Source organism: Ranitomeya imitator, chromosome 4 (genome assembly GCF_032444005.1).
Source record: "Ranitomeya imitator isolate aRanImi1 chromosome 4, aRanImi1.pri, whole genome shotgun sequence".
Taxonomy (NCBI): Eukaryota; Metazoa; Chordata; class Amphibia; order Anura; family Dendrobatidae; genus Ranitomeya; species Ranitomeya imitator.
In genome coordinates, this window is record NC_091285.1 from 313,503,985 (window position 1) to 313,520,426 (window position 16,442).

Here is a 16,442-nt window from a genome sequence, read left to right on the forward strand (position 1 = left end):
ATTGGCTTGAAGGAGCTAAGCATCGCGTGGTGGTATTGACTGATCATAAGAACTTGACTTATCTTGAGTCTGCTAAGCGGTTGTATCCTAGACTGGCTCGTTGGTCGCTGTTTTTTGCCCATTTTGACTTTGTGATTTCGTACCTTCCGGGCTCTAAAAATGTGAAGGCGGATGCCCTGTCTAGGAGTTTGTCTGAGCCGGCGGGTATCCTCAAGGAAGGAGTAATTGTGTCTGCCATCTCCCCTGATTTGCGGCGGGTGCTGCAAAAATTTCAGGCTAATAAACCTGATCGTTGTCCAGTGGAGAGACTGTTTGTCCCTGATAGGTGGACCAATAAAGTTATCTCTGAGGTTCATTGTTCGGTGTTGGCTGGTCATCCTGGAATCTTTGGTACCAGAGAGTTAGTGGCTAGATCCTTTTGGTGGCCGTCTCTGTCGCGGGATGTGTGTGCTTTTGTGCAGTCCTGTGGGATTTGTGCTCGGGCTAAGCCCTGCTGTTCTCGTGCCAGTGGGTTGCTTTTGCCCTTGCCGGTCCCGAAGAGGCCTTGGACACATATCTCTATGGATTTTATTTCTGATCTTCCCGTTTCTCAAAAGATGTCAGTCATTTGGGTGGTCTGTGATCGCTTTTCTAAGATGGTCCATCTGGTACCCTTGTCTAAATTGCCTTCCTCCTCTGATTTGGTGCCATTGTTCTTCCAGCATGTGGTTCGTTTACATGGCATTCCAGAGAATATCGTTTCTGACAGAGGTTCCCAGTTTGTTTCAAGGTTTTGGCGAGCCTTTTGTGGTAGGATGGGCATTGACTTGTCTTTTTCCTCGGCTTTCCATCCTCAGACTAATGGCCAGACCGAACGAACCAATCAGACCTTGGAAACATATCTGAGATGCTTTGTTTCTGCCGATCAGGATGACTGGGTGTCCTTTTTGCCTTTGCCTGAGTTCGCCCTTAATAATCGGGCCAGCTCGGCTACCTTGGTTTCGCCATTTTTCTGCAATTCTGGGTTCCATCCTCGTTTCTCTTCAGGACAGGTTGAGTCTTAGGACTGTCCTGGTGTGGATACTGTGGTGGACAGGTTGCAGCAGATTTGGACTCATGTAGTGGACAATTTGACCTTGTCCCAGGAGAAGGCTCAACGTTTCGCTAATCGCAGACGCCGTGTGGGTCCCCGACTTCGTGTTGGGGATCTGGTTTGGTTATCTTCTCGTCATATTCCTATGAAGGTTTCCTCTCCTAAGTTTAAACCTCGTTTCATTGGTCCGTATAGGATTTCTGAGGTTCTTAATCCTGTGTCTTTTCGTCTGACCCTTCCCGATTCTTTTTCCATACATAACGTATTCCATAGGTCATTGTTGCGGAGATACGTGGCACCTATGGTTCCATCTGTTGATCCTCCTGCCCCGGTTTTGGTGGAGGGGGAATTGGAGTATATTGTGGAGAAGATTTTGGATTCTCGTGTTTCTAGACGGAAACTCCAGTATCTGGTTAAATGGAAGGGTTATGCTCAGGAAGATAATTCCTGGGTTTTTGCCTCTGATGTCCATGCTCCCGATCTTGTTCGTGCCTTTCATGTGGCTCATCCTGGTCGGCCTGGGGGCTCTGGTGAGGGTTCGGTGACCCCTCCTCAAGGGGGGGTACTGTTGTGAATTCTGTGGCAGAGCTCCCTCCTGTGGTCACAAGTGGTACTTCGGCTGATTCTCTCTGTGAGCTTCTGTTGGTGGAGGGAAGTGGTACTGCGGCTTCTGAGTTTCCTCCCTCAGGTGATCTGGTGAGGTCGTTAGGTGCTTCTCTACTTAACTCCACCTAATGCTTTGATCCTGGCTTCCTGTCAATGTTCCAGTGTTGGACTTGCTTTTCCCTGGATCATTCCTGTGGCCTGCTGCTCTGCATAGCTAAGTTCTTCTTTGCTATTTGTTTGCTATTTTTTCTGTCCAGCTTGTCTAATTTGTTGCTGGAAGCTCTGGGATGCAAAGGGTGTACCTCCGTGCCGTTAGTTCGGTACGGAGGGTCTTTTTGCCCCCTTTGCGTGGTTTTCTTTAGGGTTTTGTGTAGACCGCAAAGTTACCTTTTCTATCCTCGATCTGTTAAGAAAGTCGGGCCTCACTTTGCTGAATGTATTTCATCTCTACGTTTGTCTTTTCATCTTAACTCACAGTCATTATATGTGGGGGGCTGCCTTTTCCTTTGGGGTATTTCTCTTAGGCAAGGTAGGCTTATTTTCTATCTTCAGGCTAGTTAGTTTCTCAGGCTGTGCCGAGTTGCATAGGCAGAGTTAGGCGCAATCCACGGCTGCCTCTAGTGTTGTTTGGAGAGGATTAGGGATTGCGGTCTGCAGAGTTCCCACGTCTCAGAGCTCGTTCTATGATTTTGGGTTATTGTCAGATCACTGTAAGTGCTCTGACCGCAATGTCCATTGTAGTACTGAATTGCCTTTCATAACACATGGGCTGATGAGACTACTCTTCCCATCAGGCTATGTCTGCGGTCACTGATAACAGTGATAGCAGGAGCCATTGATGGGAGAAGTAGTCTATCGTCAGCCCCCGCCTGTGCTCACAGTAAAAAAAAAAGTTAAATAATTACATACGTATTCAAATAAAAATAAAAAAACACATTATACCAACATATACTCACATTATACCACCATATACTGATGTGTCTGCTGTAGTCCATGCAATCCTGAGTGTCACACGGCAATCTCAAGTGTAAAACAGTCACATCGGGAGATGTGATTGCTCTACCCGGTCACCGCTCCTGCAGTGTATCACTGAGCTGCCGTTAGAGCGGTCACTGGAGTTCTTCAGCTAATCAGCAGTAGTGCTATAAGGGAGATCACCAGATCTGATCAGCTGATGAACTCCGGTGAACTCTCGCATGGCAGCTCAATGCTATGCACTGTAGGAGTGATTACCTCCTATGAGTGTACCATCGGCGGTCTTTGAGAGCAGTCACATCAGTGACTGTTCTCAAAGTCATCAGGATTGTCATGGGACATTATGCATTATCTTCTCTGTGGATTGGTGAGGAATATTGTGGTTTATTACTTCATTTTTGTTGCAGGAGACGTTGGCTTTAGTGGACTAGGTGTTCGGTAAGTATGGTTTAATTTAGATTCACTAAAAGAGTCTGTGTCATTATTTCAAAGGACTTTCTTCTGTGTGTATATGTTTATAATATCACTATGGGGTTAGTAATGGGGGCATCTTATAGATGCCTCTCCATTACTAACCTGTGGGCTTGATGTCACCTGACAATACAAAGGTGGCATCAACCACCCCCCCAAACCATTACTCCACTTGCCACCACTACAAGGCAAGTAGGAAGAGCGATAGATGTGTCTTTTCTGGGGCAGCTGAGAGCTAATGTTTTTAGTCTGGGAAGGGGCCAATATTTATGGCCCTTTACTGGGCAATTAATATCAGCCCGCAACTGTCTGCCTAGCCTTTGCAGGTTAGATTTTATAGGGGGACCCTATGTCAATTTTATTTTTGGGTCCTCCTGTAAACTAGCCAGTAAAGGCTAAGCTGACAGCTTGAGCTGATGTTAATAGCCTGGGAACCTTTATGGCTATTTGCTCCTTACCAGAATATTAACATCAGCCCTCGGCCATCGGCTTTCCCTCTGCTGGTTATGAAAATTACGCAGGAACCCACACAATTTATTTTTTCATTTTTTTTTAAATTAAGAGTTGCTGTTTGGTTACAGCCTATGTAGGATCATTCTGTTAATGCTCCTACACAGGCTGATGACAATGTGTGTTTGTGTTTACTTCCCTGCTTAGTAATGAGGGTGTCTGACTGACACCTTTTCATTACTATGCCTAGGGCTTGGTGTAAATGACTGCTGATTAGACCAGTTAATAAAGATCCCCTATTTGTTCATTTAAATAAAGACTCTGCTACGAAATATCAATTCAATTCTATACTTAAAAAATGTTTGTCAATACTCAGTAAACTGGAATTAAAAATTAGATCTCATTCTTTTAGAATTGGTGCTGCAACAGACGCAGCGGGATTAGTTTGTGTGACAAAAAAATGAGAATTGGCAGATGGGATTCTAAACATTTCAAGCATTATGTAAGATTTGATGTTTCACTAATATTTTTAAGGTCCTTGGATTGTGTGGATCTTAGGACATTCTTTCATACATTGCGCTGAGAAGGGGGCCAAAGTAAGAAACTACAGTGAAACTACACTGAAAATGTATTGTTCAACTCAGCTAAGTTACAAGCTTGGTGGCACAGCGTGAGGGGAATGAAATGGGCTAACCTTTTAGAGAAAATGGAGAAATTATCAGTTATTTGGCTTATCCGTGACCTTGTAATAGTTCATCTAGGTGGTAATGATTTAGGCAAACCAGGCACTTTAGATTTGTTTGCAGTAATGAAAAAGATTTTTCAGTATTTACAGCTTAATGACTGCCATTACATCTTTTAACTGACCTGAGATAGAAGAGAATAGCATCCCCATACAGGTGACAATCCAGCAGCTGTCGACTGTCCACTATAGCTGACAACTTGCTGCATCAGCCACGATCAATGTTGGCACTGTTCATATCTGTTTAACCCCTCAGATGCTGCTGTCAATAATTACTATATCATATAAATAGTTAAAAGAGTAGGAGACTTCCTCTTTATCCCCATTGGCACCCTGAGATTATGGTTGTGTGGTCTTGATGTTTGCCATGGCAGTTCACAGCCAAATAGTGGCCTTAGAGCCTGCCGGCTATAGTGGCCTATTCAGATGTTAGAAACATTTAGGTGGTAAAAATACACTTTTCAGTTTCTGTTATGCCACTTTGCATTAATTCCTGAAAATCACCTGAAGGGTTAATAAACTACATGACAGCAGTTTAATATGTTGAGGGGTGCTGTTTTTAATATGGTATAAGTTTTGGGGGTTCTCCAATATATAAGACCCCCAAAGTCACTTCAAACCTGGATAGATCACTAAAAAAAATACATTTTGTAAATTTCCATGAAAAATTGCTGCTACATTTTTAAACCTCTTAAAATGCTGACAAAATAAAATAACATATTACAAATGGTGCTGATGTAAAGCAGACACATGGGAAATATTATTTATTAATGTTTTTGTGTGGTATGACCATCTGGATTAAAGTGATAATCATTCAATGTTCGAAAATTGCTAATTTTTTTACATTTTTGTCAAATTTCTGATATTTTTTGTAAATAAACTCAAGACATATTGACCTAAATTTATGATTATCATAAAGTGTAATATGCTGCGAAAAAACAATATCAAAATTACTGTGATTTGTTGAAGCGTTACAGAGTTATTACTACATAAAGTGACACTGGTCAGATTTTAAAAATTTGGCCCCGTCACTAAGGGGTTAAAATGTTGTTTTCATCTCACTTGTTTTGCTTTTTGTGAAATCATCCCCAGATTAATTTGATCTAAACTGAGAACAAGGAAGATAAATAACAAAGCAATGTTGAAATTCATGTATGTTACAGAACCCCAGCACCAAGAATATGTTATGCAGTATATATTATGTATAATAGGTTCCATGTGAAATGCATCAGTCCACAGGCTGCGCCCCTGGGCAGAGAGGACAAGATATCCCCCTTCTGTCCTCCCCCACCTTTGTAATTCCCCCAGTAAATATCAGCAGGCTCCGGCCCCCTGCGGCTATTGTAATGTATGTCTGGCCTGCTTTTTCTATTGGCCTGCCCTGTGTATCTGTGTTATATATTCTGTGTGCTGTAAATAAAGTGAGTTCTTTGAGACTGGAAATACGTGGGGTAGCAGTCAGCTTTTATATGCTCTCACGTAACCAAGGAATTCCAGCCAGCGTCCTTCATTCAGAATCCAGCAAAAGCAGAGTGGACCTCCTGAAACACGAGGTGTACTGAAAGAGGTACTTCAGCTTGGTAGACCCCGTTACACTGGTGGCAGACAGCGGGATCTGATACCCCTTCTACAGGAGGAAAGAAATGAATGGAAGACAACTACCAGAAGTTAAAAAGGACTACATTAAAAGATCTGGTGGAAGCCCGAGGGTTAATCGCCAGCAACAAAACAAAAGCGGATTTGATAGCAGCCATCATGGACCACGACAGTTTTCCCTCCTAACGGACCATAATCCCCTAGTCTGGCTTAATCGAGTCTCCGGAGACAATGCCAGATTACTGCGGTGGAGTTTAGCGCTACAACCTCTGGACTTCACCATCCACTACAGACCCGGCAAACAATACGGTACTGCCGATGGACTAAGTCGACAAACGGAACTTGTATCAACCCCATAAACTTCGGTCATCCCCAAAACGATCCGTTAAGGATCAGACAGTGTATGTCGATCGCGTCACTGAAAAGGGGAGCCGTGTTACAGAACCCCAGCACCAAGAATTTGTTATGCAGTATATATTATGTATAATAGGTTCCATGTGAAATGCATCAGTCCACAGGCTGCGCCCCTGGGCAGAGAGGACAAGATATCCCCCTTCTGTCCTCCCCCACCTTTGTAATTCCCCCAGTAAATATCAGCAGGCTCCAGCCCCCTGCGGTTATTGTAATGTATGTCTGGCCTGCTTTTTCTATTGGCCTGCCCTGTGTATCTGTGTTATATATTCTGTGTGCTGTAAATAAAGTGAGTTCTTTTAGACTGGAAATACGTGGGGTAGCAGTCAGCTTTTATATGCTCTCACGTAACCAAGGAATTCCAGCCAGCGTCCTTCATTCAGAATCCAGCAAAAGCAGAGTGGACCTCCTGAAACACGGGGTGGTACTGAAAGAGGTACCCCAGCTTGGTAGACCCTGTTACAATGTATTTATTAGTTTTTCTTACAGGCATCTCATTTTAGAGAGTTTTATACTAGGATTACACAGAAAGGACTGTATTCACTTATCGGACATAGGCCATGATCTTTAATTTGGATTTCCGAACAATGATAGATAATCTTATAAATGTGCCCCTGCTGTGTACTGTGTAATGGCTGTGTCTGACCGTACAGGGACATGGTCTGATCATACCACAGCTCCTGGGCAGGGGAGGAGAAAAAAGTATACAGACATTACAACATGGTATGACAGCTGATTCTTTCTTTGAGATAAAATATGTTTTTAAACAGGCCCTGTCTGTATACTTTCTGTTGCTTCCCCCCCCCCCCTGCCCAGGAGCTGTGGTATGATCAGACCATGATCCTGCATGGTCAGACACAGCCATCACACAGTACATAGCAGGGGCACATGTAGCCGCAGCTGCATGATTTGAGGCTGCTAAACAGCCTGAATACATGTGGGGATTCCCTAACAAACAGACAACTCCCACATGTATTCAGGCTGTTTAGCAGCCACAAATCATGCAGCTGTGGTGACTCAAACATAATCTCCGAGCATGCCCAAAACACTCGGAGAACACCCGAGCATGCTCGGGAATCTCGAGTAACGAGCACACTCGCTCATCACTAGTTAAAATCCAACTATTGGTTGCCTCTAGTGATGAGCGAGTCTACTCGCTACTCGGGTTTTCTGAGCATGCTCTGGTGTTCTCTGAGTATTCTGGGCCTGCTTGGAGATTGTTTAAGTCGCCGCAGCTGCATGATTTGTGGCTGCTAGACAGTATGAATTCATGTGGGGATTCCCTAACAAACAGGCAATCCCAACATGTATTCAGGCTGTCTAGCAGGAGAACACCCGAGCATGCTTGGAAAATACTCGGAGAACACCCGAGCATGCTTGGAAAACCCGAGTACCGAGTACATTCGCTCATCACTAGTTGCCTCCGCTATCTGCTATATGATTATTGGGTATTATTAGTATTATTTAAGCAGTGGATGGATATTACAACATTTTGCATTTAGTCCATAGGCCTTACGAAAAATGCAATACACATTTTATTTTGTTGTTTTTGCAGGTATGTATTCACACTTTATTGGTGGTAGAGTGTAAAATAGGGTTCATTAGTGGTGAGTGGGGGTGCCAACTTCGTTTCATCTAGGGTGCCAGGTAGGATGAAGGGTGAGTACAGGGACAGTTACCATTCTCTATACCTTCAGTATATAGGAAACCATACTGTGACCTTTAACATTGTGCAACAAGGCATATAGTGTATAATTTTCATGGGAGTTTAAAAATATACATATTTAAAGATTTATTATTTATTTTTTAAGGGTTTTTCCTTTTTGGTTCTTCAGCATTTGACCCCTTCCTGTTTTCTTTTACTTTCTTTTGGGGTTTTATAAACGTCAGGGTGAACGTTCCCTGTAAAACCTTTCTTAATCTCATGCCATACAGTATATTTAACAGAGTCCGCCTGCTAAAATAACCATCACATCTGCATCATTTTTGACAGGAAAAATAGCACTGACTACCTCGACAGAGCCAGACGTAGCCCAATGGTGTATATCAAAGCAGCATTGTGGTTCCATTACATAGGTACCCACAACTCTTATTATAACAGATCTTCACAGTACTCTAGATCCTTCATGATAAATCTTGGTTTAGGATAAGATTGCTCATATATTACTATAATTAGAGTATTTTTCTTAAAATGTAAATAAAGCAATCTATATATCTGCTAAGTACATGTATATTACAGACATCCATGAACATTTTGCCATATTGAGCAACATATCCTCTGTATATGATTCTGAAGAAACAAGGTGCACTGTGCAGATCAAAGCCCATGACCAAAGCGATTTTCTCATTTAATACAGCACATTTAGTGTTTGTAATTGAGCATTAAAGCGTATCTCCCCTTTTGTAATAAAATATGGTTTAGACGTACAGTACTGTAAATTATAGCAAATTTGAAAAATACTCCATGGATTTTAGTGCTCTAGATTTTAACAATAAGGATTCGCTCTTACCTGTGTTATTGCATTTTCTGTTACATATGAATGTCCATTGAAATGAATTAAGATACTGATTTGGCCCTTATCCTAAGTCATATTGCAAGACTCGTTATAGGGTTGATTGTGACTTGTAGGATTGCTACTTCCAACAGGTGGCGCTATAGAGTTCAAGTCCTCTTTTTCTCTGAAGAGGCAATTTGCATATTAAATTTCCCAGAGCATTGCACGGCGATTAAGCCACCTTACCTTGACAAGCCAGAGCTGGTATGTCACTCTCCACAAGGAGAAACCTTACCCCTTAGACCTCAGTCCAGAACCTCTCACCTAGCCAAATCAGTTGACATGCTTCGCACTGATGAGGGCCAACAGCCCAAAACACTGTGTCTGAGAATTGAGATACTGATTTGGCTCTTATCCTAAGTCATATTGTAAGACTCATTAAAGGGTTAATTGTGACTTGTAGGATGACTACTTCCAACAGGTGGCTCTATAGAGTTCAAGTCCTCTTTTTCTCTGAAGAGGCAATTTGCATATTAAATTTCCCAGAGGAGCATGGCACGGCGAATAAGCCTCCTTACCTTGACAAGCCAGAGCTGGAATGTCACTCTCCACAAGGAGAAATCTTACCCCTTAGACCTCAGTCCAGAGCCTCTCACCTAGCTGTTAGGGCAGGCGGAACGCACCAAATAATTTTAAGGATGGTATAAGGTGCGTTCGCAGCCCGGGGTCCACCATGCAGAGATGACACCAGCTGCTCGGTAATGGCAGACACTATATAGCGGTATAATATGAAGACACACAGGTTAGCTTCACCCGGTATGTAGGAAGCAAACCCTGTTGCGTCACAGGGCTGCAATACCGCAGAGAGAACGCTAGTATTGGTCCCAGGACTCTGCCCCAAGGACACGGGGTTAGAGTCCCTGTAGACCACTAGCGCTCGGCGCCGCAACTGCGGTGCCAGGGAAAACTTAAATAATGATTTACAGCACTGAGTGCGTGCAGCACTGCATTGGCGGATGCCACTAACCACCCTAACTAGGGCCAGGATAGCGCACTAGTTGCACAACGCGCCGCAATGGCGGTCGCTGCTAATTGACGCTGTGTACTCATGCCTAGTGCTGGATGGCACAATCTGGCGCTAAGTAGCTCAATCATCAAAGTACTTTCAACAATACTAGGGATGGGTATGATTAAATGGAAGCTGTCACCCCCAAAATCGAATGTGAGCTAAGCCCACCAGCATCAGGGGCTTATCTACAGCATTCTGGAATGCTGTAGATAAGCCCCCGATGTATCCTGAAAGATGAGAAAAAGAGGTTAGATTATACTCACCCAGGGGCGGTCCCGATGCGGTCCGGTCCAATGGGAGGCCCCGGGCCGGACCGCGACGCCTATCTTATTATGACATCCTCTTCTTGTAGTCATGCTGCGGATCCGGCGCAGGCGTGCTTTGTCTGCCCTGTTGAGGGCAGAGCAAAGTACTGCAGTGCGCAGGCACCGGGAAAGGTTAGGGAGGCCCGGCACCTGCGCACTGCAGTACTTTGCTCTGCCTTCAACAGGGCAGACAAAGTACGCCTGCGCCGGAGCCGCAGCATGAAGACAAGAAGAGGACGTCTTCCTATGAAGATAGGAGGCCCCAGACCGGACCGTTATGCCCATCGTACCGGGACCGTCCCTGGGTGAGTATAATCTAACCTCTTTTTCTCATCTTTCAGGATACATCGGGGGCTTATCTACAGCAATACAGAATGCTGTAGATAAGCCCCTGATGCTAGTGGGCTTAGCTCACCTTCGATTTTGGGGGTGACAGGTTCCTTTCAAGGAGCTTTCATCAGATTCAGTCTCACATCCCACACACACGATTTCTGATTTATACTAGTGCATGGTCGAGCGGCCATGCAAACCTTTTCTAGTTGCAGCTCTCCGGGACCTGTTATGACCTGGTGGTCAGGACAATAATGGACCTGGTGGTTAAGAGCACACGGAATGACCTGATAGTTACTGATAATAAAGGACGAGCTCTGGGACGTGGGAACTCTGCTGACCGCAATCCCTAATCCTATCAAACACACTAGAAATAGCCGTGGATTGCGCCTAACGCTCCCTATGCAACTCGGCACAGCCTAAGGAACTAGCTAGCCCTGAAGATAGAAAAATAAAGCCTACCTTGCCTCAGAGAAATTCCCCAAAGGAAAAGGCAGCCCCCCACATATAATGACTGTGAGTAAAGATGAAAATACAAACACAGAGATTAAATAGATTTAGCAAAGTGAGGCCCGACTTACTGAACAGACCGAGGATAGGAAAGGTTACTTTGCGGTCAGCACAAAAACCTACAAAAAGACCACGCAGAGGGCGCAAAAAGACTCACGGTGCGGAGGCGCTCCCTCAGCATCCCAGAGCTTCCAGCAAGCAAGACAACAATAAAAATAGCAAGCTGGACAGAAAAATAGCAAACCAAAGAAATACAAGCTGGAACTTAGCTTCTGCTGGGAAGACAGGTCACAAGAACGATCCAGGAGTGAACTAGACCAATACTGGAACATTGACAGGTTGCATGGAGCAAAGATCTAAGTGGAGTTAAATAGAGCAGCCAGCTAACGAATAACCTCGTCACCTGTGGAAGGAAACTCAGAAACACCCACCAGAGGAACTCCATGGACAGAACCAGCCGAAGTACCATTCATGACCACAGGAGGGAGCCCGACAACAGAATTCACAACAGGGACCCTCCTAGTGGTCCAATCGGAGCCGCTACAGGACCTGAGCATGTGACCCCTGACCTCCAATGAGCAATCGTCCCGTGGGCATGCTCAGTAGAAGAAAAGCAGGACTTAGTCCCTGGAACGTCTGCTCGCCGCTGACCAGTGCTGGTTACAAAGGCTGAGCCTGGAAAGGCAGCAGTAACCAAGCGCACAGATATGCTTTAGCCAGACACTGGGATTGATGTCTCTGCTGAGGAGGCTCCACTGCCTCCACTGGGGCATTACAGAGCCCAGAGAGCATCACCAGGTATTCATAGTGTCCGTCCCTGGTGTTAAAAGCCGTCTTCCATTCGTCCCCCTCACAGATGTGAATCAGGATGAAGCACCCTGCAGATCAAGCTTAGTAAATAACCTCACTCCCCGCAACCTATCAAAGAGCTCAGATATCAGGGGCAGAGGGTACATGTTCTTAATGGTGATGGCATTAAGACCCCTGTAATCTATGCATTGACGTAGTTCTCCGTTCTTCTGCACGAAGAACCACGCCCCTGCAGGTGACACTGACTTCCTAATGAATCCTCTTGCCAAATTCTCCTGGATGTATTGGGTCATTGCCTCCATCTCTGGGAGAGACAGGGGATAGACTAGACCCCGGAGAGGCTCTGCACCAGGCAAGAGGTCAATAGGACAGTCATAGGAGCTGTGAGGCGTAAGCGTCTCCGCAGCCCTCTTGGAGAACACATCCACATAGGGCCAATAGTGCTTGGGGAGAGGGGAAAAAAATCTGTGGGTACCTCTGTAGTGGCAACCTGAACGCACTCCCTCAGACATCTACCCTGTGGCAGGAATCTCCCTAGTGGCCAAGGCGTCCTTCACATGGTCAGCCAGTCCCTTCCAAAATACTGGGATAAGGACTTTATACGGCCACTCCAGCTCAGATGCCAAAGTCCAGAAGTGGACTGCAAAATGGACGAACCCTGTGTCAATGCCAGCAGTTGGAGCGCCGTATTATGGGTGACACGAGGTCCTAAAGAGACATGTTTCAGAGTGTCCAAGAACCGTGGAGCACTCTGCACCACATAATCGTCGTGCTCCCATACCGGTTTTGCCCACTCCAACGCCCTGCCCGACAGAAGACATATAATAAATCCCACCTTAGCCCGCTCCATCGGAAAATGTGCAGCAAGGAGCTCAAGATGTATAGCACACAGGCTCACGAATCCCTGACACAGCTTACTGTCACCAGCAAACTTATCTGACAATGGGAGACGAGATGTCAGAGCAGGGGTGGCAGTGGACAAACTGGCAGCAGCTACGCTAGCAGCCTGAACAGCAACTGCGGTAACATCCACGGCCGAGGTTGTGCGCTCAAGAGCCGCCAACCTACCCTCCAGCTGCTGGATGTACCGCTGTAGTCGTTGATCCTCCGCTATTACAAGCCGGATCCTGGTGCTAGTATGTTAGGGCTGGCGGAATCCACCAAATAATTATAAGGATGGTATAAGGTGCGTTCGCAGTCCGGGGTCCACCGCGCAGAGATGACACCTGCTGCTCGGTAATAGCGGACAGTATATGGCGGTATAATGTGAACATACACGGGTTAGGTTTACCCGGTATGTAGGAAGCGAAACCTGTTGCATCACAGGGCCGCAATACTGCAGAGAGAATGCTAGTATTGGGTCACAGGACTCTGCCCCAAGGACACGGGGTTAGCGTCCCTCTAGACCACTAGCGCTCGGTGCCGCAACTGCAGTACCAGGGAAAACCTAAATAATGATTTACAGCACAGAGTGCGTAGAGTGCCACTCTGGTGGCCACCACTAACCACCCTAACTAGGGCCAGGAAAATGCACTAGTTGCGCAATGCGCCGCACTGGCGGTCGCTGCTAATTGGCGCTGTTTACTCCTGCGTAGTGCTGGATGGCACCGTCTGGCGCTAAGTAGCTCAATCACCAAAGTACTTTCAACAACATTAGAGATGGGTAAGATTAAGGAGCTTTCACTAGATTCAGTCACATATCCCACACACACGATTTCTGATTTATACTAGCGCGGCCATGCGAAGCTTTATAGTTGTAGCTCTCTGGGACCTTCCTAGTGGTCCAATCGAAGCCGCTACAGGACCTGAGCATGTGACCCTCGACCTCCAATAAGAGGTTGTCCCGTGGGCATGCTCAGTAGAAGAAAAGCAGGACTTAGTCCCTGGAACGTCTGCTCGCAGCTGATCAGTGCTGGTTACAAAGGCTGAGCCTGGAAAGGCAGCAGTAACCAAGCGCTCAGTATCTGCTTGAGCCAGACGCTGGGATCAACATCTTTGCTGAGGAGGCTCCACTGCGGCTGGAAGAGAATGGGAGACCGCAGCGGACATGGTTCGAGATTCACCTGGGAATCAGCGGCGGGAACTCGACATCTAACACTAGCCAAATCAGTTCTCATGCTTCAAACTGACGAGGGCCAACAGCCCAAAACACCGTGTCTGCAAATTTAGATACTGATTTGGCTCTTATTCTATGTCATATTGCAAGACTCGTTAAAGGGTTGATTGTGACTTGTAGAATCACTACTTCCAACAGGTGGCGCTATAGAGTTCAAGTCCTCTTTTTCTCTGAAGAGGCAATTTGCACATTGAAATGATAAAACTCACAACTAAACTACTACTTGCAATCAGAGATTTTTTTATATACAAGCCTGTTCATATTTTTCTAATATTTTCTAATAATATATATTATGGGGCGCAAGTTTAGATGTACTATCAATTACTATCTAAAATGTGCAACTAACTGCCCCTCCATGTAGAAAAATAGGCATTATACAGCTTCCTAATTTATATTTAAAAAAAAAAGAACCCTAAAGTTACAAACACTGTGTTTGTCGCTAATAAGTCTGGTTCTTATAGGGTTTGTCTAGTTTAGAAAACACATTTTCGTTCATATTCTGGAACTGCAACCTCCCTGGAGTGCCCAGATATACAAGGTGTTCAGTGCTCTGAGGCCAAGCTAAGGAACGCTGAAACCCCAACCTAACTTATCAAGACACATAAGTTGAAACTATGAAACTAGGCCAAGATATATATGAAGAGATATTGTTCTAAAGTTTTTTTTTAACTGATGAGATCAGAGTGATTTCTGACTCACTGGATGGGCCAGTGGCTGGATCAATAATTGGTACAGACGTCCACTTTTACTCAGATGTCAGAAAGGCGGAGGTAGAGTACTGTTATGGGCTGGTAATATTAACCCCTCTCTGACCTTAGACGTAGTATCCCATCGAGGTGCCCTGGGCCTATCTGACCCTCGACGGGATAGTACGTCATAGCGATCGGCCGCGCTCACGGGGGGAGCGCGGCCGATCGCGGCCAGGTGTCAGCTGCCTATCGCAGCTGACATCCGGCAAAATGTGCTAGGAGCGGTCACGGACCGCCCCCGGCACATTAACCCCCTACCTCCCTCCCTGCTCCAGGCCCGGATCCAAGATGGCCGCGGCATCCGGGTCCTGCAGGGAGGGAGGTGGCTTACCAAGTGCCTGCTCAGAGCAGGCGCTTGGTAAGCCTGCAGCACTGTAAGTCAGATCGGTGATCTGACAGAGTGCTGTGCAAACTGTCAGATCACCGATCTGTGATGTCCCCCCCTGGGACACAGTAAAAAAGTTAAAAAAAATTTTTCCAAATGTGTAAAAAAAAATAAAAAAAAAAATTCTTAAATAATGAAAAAAAATATATATATATTATTCCCATAAATACATTTCTTTATCTAAATAAAAAAAACAAAACAATAAAAGTACACACATTTAGTATCGCCGCGTCCGTAACGACCCCACCTATAAAACTATATCACTAGTTAACCCCTTCAGTGAACACCGTAAAAAAAAAAACGAGGCAAAAAACGCTTTATTATCATACCGCCGAACAAAAAGTGGAATAACACGCGATCAAAAAGACAGATATAAATATCCATGGTACCGCTGAAAACGTCATCTTGTCCCGCAAAAAGCGAGCTGCCACACAGCATCATCAGCGAAAAAATAAAAAAGTTATAGTCCTCAGAATAAAGCGATGCAAAAATAATTATTTTTTCTGTAAAATAGTTTTTTTCGTATAAAAGAGCCAAAACAAAAAAAGATATAAATGAGGTATCGCTGTAATCGTACTGACCCGAAGAATAAAACTGCTTTATCCATTTTACCAAACGTGGAACGGTATAAACGCCTCCCCCAAAAGAAGTTCATGAATAGCTGGTTTTCGGTCATTCTGCCTCACAAAAATCGGAATAAAAAGCGATCAAAAAATGTCACGTGCTCGAAAATGTTACCAATAAAAACGTCAACTCGTCCCACAAAAAACAAGACCTCACATGACTCTGTGGACTCAAATATGGAAAAATTATAGCTCTCAAAATGTGGTAATGCAAAAAATATTTTTTGCACTAAAAAGCATCTTTCAGTGTGTGACGGCTGCCAATCATAAAAATGTGCTAAAAAACCCCGCTATAAAAGTAAATCAAACCCCCTTCATCACCCCCTCAGTTAGGGAAAAATAAAAAAATTAAAAAAATGTATTTCCATTTTCCCATTAGGGTTAGGGCTAGGGATAGGGCTACAGTTAGGGTTGGGGCTAAAGTTAGGGTTGGGGCTAAAGTTAGGGTTATAAAGTTAGACAGTATAATGGCACTGCATAATGCTCCATACAGTATAATGGCCCAACATGATGCTGGGTACGGTATAATTAGCCCACATGACGCTGCTTTTAGCATAATGGGCCCTCATGATGCTGGGTACAGTATAATAATAATCTATATTTTTATATAGCACTAACATATTCTGCAGAGCTTTACAGTTTGCATACATTATCATCGCTGTCCCCGTTTGGGCTCACAATCTAGATTCCCTATCAGTATGTCTTTGTAATGTGGGAGGAAACCGGA